This window comes from Homarus americanus, unplaced genomic scaffold (assembly GCF_018991925.1).
Source record: "Homarus americanus isolate GMGI-L3 unplaced genomic scaffold, GMGI_Hamer_2.0 scaffold34921, whole genome shotgun sequence".
Lineage (NCBI taxonomy): Eukaryota > Metazoa > Arthropoda > Malacostraca > Decapoda > Nephropidae > Homarus > Homarus americanus.
In genome coordinates, this window is record NW_024741901.1 from 607,400 (window position 1) to 617,399 (window position 10,000).

General features: G+C 46.7%; 1 protein-coding gene across 1 annotated transcript in view; it reads left to right on the forward strand.

Moving 5' to 3' along the window:
• LOC121876390 (furin-like protease 2) overlaps positions 1–10,000 on the forward strand; it is an 85,272-nt gene that overhangs the window by 740 nt on the left and 74,532 nt on the right. The window lies entirely within an intron of this gene.

Here is a 10,000-nt window from a genome sequence, read left to right on the forward strand (position 1 = left end):
AGAGTAAGATACACCCACCAGTACACAGTGTGTAAGATACACCACTGGGCATGCGTGAGTAAGATACACCACCAGTACACAGGGAGTAGGAAACCCACCAGTGCAGGGAGAGATACACCCACCAGTACAGCCAGTGTGTAGGGGTAAGATACACCCACCAGTACAATACAGTGTGTAGAGTGATACACCCCACAGCACATGTGTAGGGGTGGGGAGACACCCACCAGGCACACAGTGAGAGTAAGATAGTTCCACTCAGCATGTGTGTAGAGTAAGATACACCCAATGGGGCAGGGTAGAGTAAGAGAGGCACCACCAGTACACAGTGTAGAGAAGATACACCACCAGCAAGGCCATGTAGAGGAGACACCCACCAGTACATGGTGTAGAGGAGGAAAACCCACCAAAAAGCATAGTAGTAAGGAGCACCACCAGCACATGTAGAGTAAGATATAATTCCACCAGCATGTGGGAGGATACACCCACTCAGCACACAGTGTAGAGTAAGATACACCCACTGTGCCATGTGTGAGTGTAAAGAGAGAATCACCAGTACACAGTGTAGGGGTAAGATACACCCACCAGCACATGTGGAGTAAAGATATACCCACCAGGTTACAGAAAAGATACCCCACCAGCACACAGGGAGTAAGACACTGCTCAGTGGCTGGCTGGTGTGTAGGGTATACACCCACCTGCACACAGTGTAGAGTAAGATATGAATGCACCAGCATGTAGGGTAAGATACACCTACCTCAGTGCTGTTGGGGTGTAGAGGCATACACCCACCAGCACAGTGTGTAAGATGTCACCCACTAGTACACAGTGTAGAGTAAAGATATGTTCAGTACACAGGGAGTAGACAACCACCAAAGCCACAGGGTAAAGATACATCACCAGCACAGGTGTGGAAAGGATACACCCACCAGTGCACAGGGTAAGATATACCCACCAGTGTCAGTAGAGTAAGACACACCCACCAAAAATACAGTGTAGGTGCATAGCACCTAGCATGCCAGGTGGGAGAAGATACACAAAGTGTGTATGCAGACACCTACCCAGCACAGTGGGGAGTAAGATACACCCACTTAGCACAGTGGGGTAAGATACACCACATGGTAGGTGGGCACACTTGCAGTGTGTGTAAGACACACCAGCAAGCTGCTATGTGAGGATACACCACCAGTATACAGGTAGGGGTGGGAGGCACCGCACAGTGGTGGGAAAAGAGCACACAGCACATGTGTAGAGGCACTCCACAGTATATGTGTAGAGTAAGATACACCTACCAGTACACAGGAGTAAGATACACCCACCAGTACACAGTAGGTAAGATATGTTCTACTAAAATATTGTGTAGAGTAAGATACACCACCAGCACATAGAAAAAGAGTTCTACCCAGTACAGGTGTAGAGTAAGATATGTTCCACTATACACAGTGGCATATAACCCACCACACACAGGGGTAGGGGTGGGGACAGACTTCCACCAGCATGCCAGGAGGAGACACCACCAGCACAGTGTGTATGGCACCCACCAAAAGTTGGCTGGTAGAGGCAGAGCACACCTACCAGTACACAGTGAAGATACACCCACAGTACACAGGAGGGCATACACCCACTAGTGCACACAGTGTAGAGACACACCCACCAGTACAAAGTGGGGAGATACACCACCAGCACACAGTAGAGTAAGATACACCCACCAGCACACACAGTGTAGTGGTGGCACCCACCAGCAGGTGAGGAGGCACCACCAGTACATGTGTAGAGGATACACCCACCTGCATGTGAGTAAGAGCACACCACCAGTGGCTATGAGAGAGTAAGATACACCTACCCAGTGTTGGCGTGTAGTAAGAGATACACCCACCAGTACACAGGAAGATAATCACCAGTACATGTGGTAGTAAAGATACACCCACTGCATACAGGAGGCAAGATACACCTACCAGCATGGGGTAAGATACACCTACCGGCACATGTAGAGTGAAGATATGTTCACCAGCAGCTGGTTGCAGTGTAGGGTAAGACACAATCACCTGGGTACACAGTGGCAAGATACCTGAGTAATATGTGTAGGTGGGGAAGACACACCACCAAAAGCATATGTGTTGCTGATACACCCACCAGCAAGGCTATTGTGAGAGTAGTGTGATATGAAACGCCCAGTGGCTATATAGTAAGACATAACCCCACCAGCACACAGGAAGTAAGACACACCCACCAGCACAGGGGTAGAGTAAGATATGCACCCACCTGCACACAGTGTGTAGAGGTAGACACCACCAGCACAGTGTAGAGTAAGAGCAACCACGAAAATATGTAGTGGGAGCAAGAAGACCCAACACCAGTACACAGTGAAGAAGAGACACCCACCCAGTACACAGGGTACACCAGTATTACTGCGTGAAGAGTAAGATAACTCAACATATGTAGAGAGACATACCTACTAGTACATGTGTGTAGAGTAAGATAGACCTACCAGCACAGTGTAGAGTGGGGAGAAATGCTAGTACAGTATAGGCCTAAGATACACCTAGTATATGTGTAGGCAACAAAAGGTTGTATAGCTAAGATACACCTACCAGTACACAGGTAGTAAGATATACTCTACCCAGTACACAGTGTAGAGTAAGATACACCACCAGTACAGGTGTAAGATACACCCACCAGTACACAGTGTAGAGTAAGATACCCACCAGCACATGTGAAAAGATACACCCACCAGTGCACATAGGTACGGTAAGATATACCCACCAGTGTGGTGGGTGGGCAGGCACCACCAGCATGTGGTGTGAAAAAGATGCACCCACCAGTACACAGGTATACAACCACCAGTACACAGGAAGAGGCACCCACAGTAGTAAGACACACCACAGCACAGTAGAGTAAGATACCCACCAGCATGTGCCAGTGTAGGTAAGATGCACCCACCAGTGCAGTGTAGAGTAAAGACACACCAGCATGGACAGGGAGGACAGCCCAGTTCACAGTGTAGAGTGTGACACACCAGCATGGTGTATGAGGTAAGATACACCCACCCAGTACAGTAGAGTAAGATAGCACCTACCTCATGCTATGTGGTAAGATATACCATTGTGTGTGCATGTAAGATACACCTACCAGTACACAGGGGAGGGTGATACACCTACCAGTACACAGTGTAGAGTAAGAAGCACTCCACCAGTACACAGGGAGTAAGATATGCACCACCAGCACAGTGGGAGGGCAGCACACTCACTCAGCATATAGTGGTAGTGTGAGCACCCACCAGTACACAGGTAGAGTAAGATACACCCACCTGGGTACACAGTGAGTAAGATACAATCAATGCAGACAAGGTGGACACCAATGTTAAGGCTGCAGTGCAGAGAAGATACACCCACCAGGCATGCGTGAAAAGATACACCAGTACAGTGTAGGGTAAGATACACCCCGCCCAGGCCAGTGTAGAGTAGCATACACCCACGCACAGGTGTGGGTGATACACCAGCATGTGTGGCAGATACACCCACCAGTGTTGGCTATGGTATAAGATACACCCAGTACATAGTGTAGGCACCAGTACACAGGGAAAAAGATACACCTACCAGCATGCAAAGTGGCATTACACCCACCAGTGCTGTGTAGAGTGACACCACCAGTACATGTGGTGAGTAAGATACACTACTCAGCATACAGTGTATGGTAAGATACACCCACCAGTACATGTAGTAAGATACACACCACCAGTGCTGGCAGTGTAGAGTAAAGAGCCCACCAGCAAGTGTAAGATACACCCACCAGCATGTGAGTAAGATACACCCACCAGTACACAGTAAGACATATCTATACACAGTGTAGGGTATGTTAACCCACTGCACATGGCAGAGTAAGATACACCCAATGCACAAGGTGTGGTGGGTATGTCACCAGCACACAGTGTAGAGTAAGAGCACCCACCAGTACACAGTGTGTAGAGTAAGATGAATTCCCACCAGCACATAGTGTGTAGGTAAGATACACCTACCAGCACATGGGAGTGATACACCACCAGCATGCACAGTGTAGAGAAGATACACCCACTAAAAGAATATGGTAGCAAGACACCCACCAGCACACCGTGGTGGTAAGGAGAATTGGTAATATTGTAGGGGTAAGATACACCAGCACAGTGTAGGTAAGATACACCCACCAGTATACAGTGTAGGTAAGATGTTAATCTACCAGTAATAAGTAGAGGAGATAACCCACCAGTAATATGTAAGATATATTCACCAGTATGTATGTGTAGAGTGAGATATATCTACCAGTACACAGGTAAGTGAAGATATAAATTCACCATATAAGGTGTGTATAAGATATACCTATACTCAGTGCATGTGTAGGGGGTAAGGAGACACCCACCAGTACACAGTGTAGAGTAAGATACACCAGCACACAGGGTAAGATGGTACCTATCAGCACACAGTGTAGAGGAGAAATTCACCAGTATACAGTGAGTAAAGATACACCACTAAAGTATACAGTGTAGTAAGAGAGAACGCAATTAGCACACAGTGTAGAGTAGATACACCAGCAATAATAGGAGAAAAAAAGATACACTCACCAAACACAGAGAAGAATTCACTGCACATGAAGGTATAAGATACACCCCACGCACAGTGTAGAGTAAGATACACCACCAGTGTTACAGTGTAGAGTGACAACCACCAGCACATGGGGTGGGTGAGTTACATCTCACAGCACACAGTGTAGAGTGAGATACACCCACCAGTGTGTGGGGGAGTGGCACACTACCAGCACATGTAGGGGTAAGATACACCACCTAGTACAGTTGGTGTAGAGTAAGACACACCCACCAGTACGCAGAGTAGTAAGACAGTGCACACAGAGGGTAAGATACCCACAGTGCACATGTGTAGGCAGATACACCCACCAGCACATGCGGAGGAGAAGAACCCACAGCATGGTGTAGAGTACATACACCCACCAGCACAGTGTAGGGGCAAGATACACCAGTACACAGTGGAGCAGAGGCACCCATCTGCACTGAGTAAGATATTAATCACCAGTACACAGTGGAAGATACACCTACCTAGCACACAGGGGAGGCGATACACCCACCAGCACAGGAGTAGTAGATACACCACGCACATGAGAAAGATACACCCACCAGCACACAGGTAGAGAAGATACACCTACCAGTACATGGGCAGGACACACCCACACAGAGTAAAGATACACTCACCAGTACACAGTAGGGGTAAGATACACTACCAGCACATGTGTAGAGTGAGATACACCCACCTGTGTGTTGTGGGAGAAGAGCACCCACCAGTGCAGTGGTAAGATACACCCACCAGTACATGCCAGGTAAGATACACCTGCACACAGAGTAGGGTGGTATACCAGCAGCCAGTGAGTAGGGTAAGATACACCCACCAGTACACAGTGAGTAGAGTTCACCAGTACACAGTGGTAGTAAGATACACCCACCAGCAGCAGTGGGAGCAAGATATGAATCTACCAGCACATATGTGTACACCCACCAGTAAGCACAGTGGTGAGGGGTGACACCCCACCAGCACATGTGGGAGTAAGATACACCCACAGCATACAGTGTGATAATGTACCAGCAAGTGTGTAGAAAGTAGTATACACCTGCACATGTGTAGAGAAGATACACCCAATTAAACACAGTGTAGGGTAAGAGGCACCACCAGTGTGTAGAGTGTGTGTGAGACACCAGTGCACACAGTGTAGATGAGGCCCCACCCAGCACACACAGTGTGTAGGGAGTATACAGACCCAGCACACAGTGTGTGTGGGGAAGTAAGATACACCAGCACAGGTGTAGTAAGAGCACCCACCAGCAGCAGCACAGTGTAAGACACCCACCAGCACATATGTAGGGAGCAAGGAGCATAACCCAACAGTACACAGTGCAGAGTGTATACACCACACTAGTACACAATAGTAAGATACACACACCAGCACACACAGTAGTGTATACACCTACTAAAAAGTGTTGTGTATATATTCCACCCAGTACACAGTAGAGTAAGATAATCTCACCAGTACACAGGAGTAAGATATTAACTCCACCCAGTACACAGTGTAGGTAAGATACACCCACTGCACATGTGTATACACCCAGCCTGTATGCAGTGTAGAGATACACCCCACCAGCACAGGTAGAGGGCATACCTACCAGTACACATGTGTGTAGAGTAGCACCTACCAGCATGCAGCAGATACACCTGCACTCAGTACACAGGTGAGTAAGAGGCACCCACCAGTGCACAGTGTAGAGTAAGAGGCACCACCAGTACACAGGGAGACACTGCACCAGGCGGTGGGGGTAAGATATACCCACCAGTACAGGGTATGTATACACTCACTAGTACACAGTGTAGAGGAGCAATGCACCAGTACATGGTGTGTAGTATATACCACCAAAATATTAAGGGAGATGGCACCCACTAAAAAGGTGTAGAGTGAGGTATCACTAGTGTCATGGTGGGGGGTAAGATACACCCACTGCATGCAGTGGGGGTAAGATATACCCAAATAGTACATGTGTGAGTAAAGATATTAACTCCACCAGTACACAGTGTAGGTAAGATACCCACTAGCACACAGTGTGCAGGGTGTTACACCCACCAGTACACAGTGTGAGGTGAGACCATCAAAAAGCCATGTGTAGAGTAAGATACTTCAATTAAGTGTGTGTGTAAGACACCCACTTAGCACACAGTGTAGTATACACCCACTCAGGCACACAGTGTAGGGGCAAGATACACCACCAGCACATGGTAGTAAGAGCAACGCACAGCACACAGTAAGAGTAAGATATAATCTACCAGTACACAGTGTAGAGAAGGCACCACCAGCACACAGTGAGTAAGATAATTTCTATGTGTAGAGTAAGGATATAATCACCAGCACAGTGTAGGGGAGGAGACACTAGCACATACAGGGGAGCAGTTACCCCACCAGTGTACAGTGTAGAGTGATACACCCACCAGTACACAGTGTAGAGTAAGATTCACCTGCACACAGTGTAGAGGAAGATAATCACTATACACAGTGTGAGAGAGACATAATGCCAGTACACAGGCAGGGGGTGACACCCCACCTGGTGCACAGTGTAGGGGTAAGCATACACCCACTAGCATGGCTTAGTTTTTAGGGAGGTGACACACCCACCAGCACACAGGGACACACCCACTAGTACACAGTGGGGTGAAGACACCCACCAGTACATTGTGTAGAGTAAGATACACCCACTAGCAAGGTGTGAGTAAGATACACCCACCAGTACACAGTAGATATTAAATTTGCACACAGTGTAGGTGATACACCTACTAAAATATGTGTGGGGTAAGATACACCCACCAGTGTGCGGGGGATACACCTACCAGTACACAGTGTAGGTAAGATACACCCACCAAGGGTTGCTGTGTAGAGGCACCATTAGTAAGTAGTAAGATATTAACGTACCAGTGCACACAGGTAGAGTAAGATATTAATTTACCAGTACACACAGGGTAAGATATTAAATTGCACTATATGCTGTGGAAAGATACACCCACCAGCATGGACAGAGGGAGCACCACCAGCACACAGTGTGTGAGTAAGATACACTAGCACACAGTGTAGAGTAAGATACACCCACCAGCACACAGTGTAGAGTAAGATACACCACTAGCACACAGGTGTAGGTAAGACACCCACCAGTGCAGAGTAAGATACACACCCACCAGTACATGTGTAAGAGCACCTACCTGTACACAGGTAAGATACACCTAGCACATGCAGTGTAGAGTAAAGATACACCCACCAGTACACAGCTAGTACACCCAGTACACCTCGTAGTCTCTCCGTGATAAAAATTATAAGTCCTGGGTAAATTTCCTCCGGTTCTTGAATATTTGATTTTAATAAAAACTTTTTACCTCTCCCTTAGCTGCTGCAGCTTTTGAAATTTAAAATCGCCGAAGAAATCCCGTGGGCCGACATCACTGTTTTTTGATTATATATTATTTTTTTTTTCTATATACCTGTATTTATTTATTTATTTTTTTATTTATTTATTTATTTATTTGTTTATTTATTTATATGGGGTTTTATATTACTTAAATTTTACGTTCACAATGCTTAGTAGGAATGACTAATCAAACCTGTATAACCCGGGTGTTTAATTGTCTCTGTCTGTCCTAATTAGTTTAACATGTTGTGAATATTAAACGAATTAGCAAAAAAGTTAAAAGGTGTTAATTAAGGATATATTTAAAACTAATTATATGTCCGTGGAATTATTTGTATTTAACACAATGATCTAAAGTTTAGATCATTTAAAGCAAACAATTTAGATTATAAATTGTTTGCTTTATGGCCTTGTCCTGTAGAGAAGTGTACCGCCGGCTCCCTGATCACCCTTACACTGTCTTGGCCGATCAGGGAGTATACGGTGGTCTCCCTGATCACCCTTACACTGTCCAGGGTGATTAGGGAGTATACGACGGTTGTCATCTTTAGTATGATTGGACGTCTCGGGGACATCCTGGTTCCAGAGTTATGAAGTATTGTTCTGTTTTCTTCCTGTAACTCGGGGTGAAAGGAACACTGTAGATACGGTACAGGTTCAGTGTTAATTTGGCCGCCTTCTCTGTCTGGTAACTCAGTATGGTGTGTAAGGGTCGGTGCCACAAGCCCTGACACTGGCATCTGCAGGTTCAATCCTCGGCCTGTATCAATCAGACACTCGACGGTGATGGAAGAGGAGCTACTCGTCCTGTTCAGTGACTGTCTGGCACTGACTCCCAACACGGGGAACACTTAGTCTTGTTGTAAATAGACAGGCAGCTTGTTCTGTATTCACAGCACTGACCAGTAGAGGCTTCTGGTCTAGTTTAATGGGACGTATATGTCAGTGACCCTCTGCAGCAGCCAACAGTGTCAGCGTAGGGGCTTCTGGTACACGGGGTGGCTCCATGGCTCAGTCTAATGGAACCTATTTGTCAGTGATACTCTGCAGCAACGGGCAGCGGCGTCTGCTGGTGTGGATTACTGCACCATCGCTCTCTCCTACCAACGAGGAGGTGGCCAGCACGTACACTCGCCCCCCAAAAGTATTTTCACGGAGGGGTCCGATGAATTTCACAATGAACACTGTGACTCCTGTTATCTCGGTAGGGTTGTCAAACTCCTTCGTCCCTTTTGTCATATTGTCTCACACAAAATCGTAAAGATACTTTTTGGAGCGAGTGACCTTCCTTATTAAGTGACACAGGCAGAGCACCAAACTACGTACCCTGGCGGCTGACAAAACTGAAAACACGCAAACATTGGTGAATATCTTGTCCCCTTGAGATTCTAAAATATCAATCAAGACAGACCACAGCCTGGAGGAGAGAGATAAACACTGTACCTCGACCTACACTAACACTCAACCATAAATCTGGGTCCTGATTTTTAATGATTGTTTTGCCTAATATTTCTTCCGACTGAAAATATGAGAGTGCGTCCAACTATCTGACTCAAACAGCAACATAGTAATGAGAGGTAAAATAGCATGAAAATAACATTGACAGTCTACGAAAATAAGGGTAAAGTGACTCGTTGGGAGGAAAGACCCTCGGGACAGAGTGACCCGCCGCGGTATAGTGTGGCTTCGCAATAGTTTATTAAAGGTTATTACAGGGCAGTGAACTCTTTCCCCCGTGAGTCGTCCTCGTCTGAGTTTTAATTTTCAATTTTAGTTCTGTCTCCCTGTTACTGATGGGGTGTCGTGGCTGAGTGTATACAACCCTCGCCTCCTGTCCTCAGGGTTGTTGGTTCGATCCTGGGGCACTCCTGATTTTACAAGTTGGGGAAGTGAAGTCGGTCGAGTGCAGTACCGGCCATGCTGCCTCCTTGTGTATCTCACTGGCCATCAGCCTTATAGGCCCAGTCTTCACCTTCACATCAGTAGCAACTCACACCATAAACAAAGTGTAGACCACATGATATT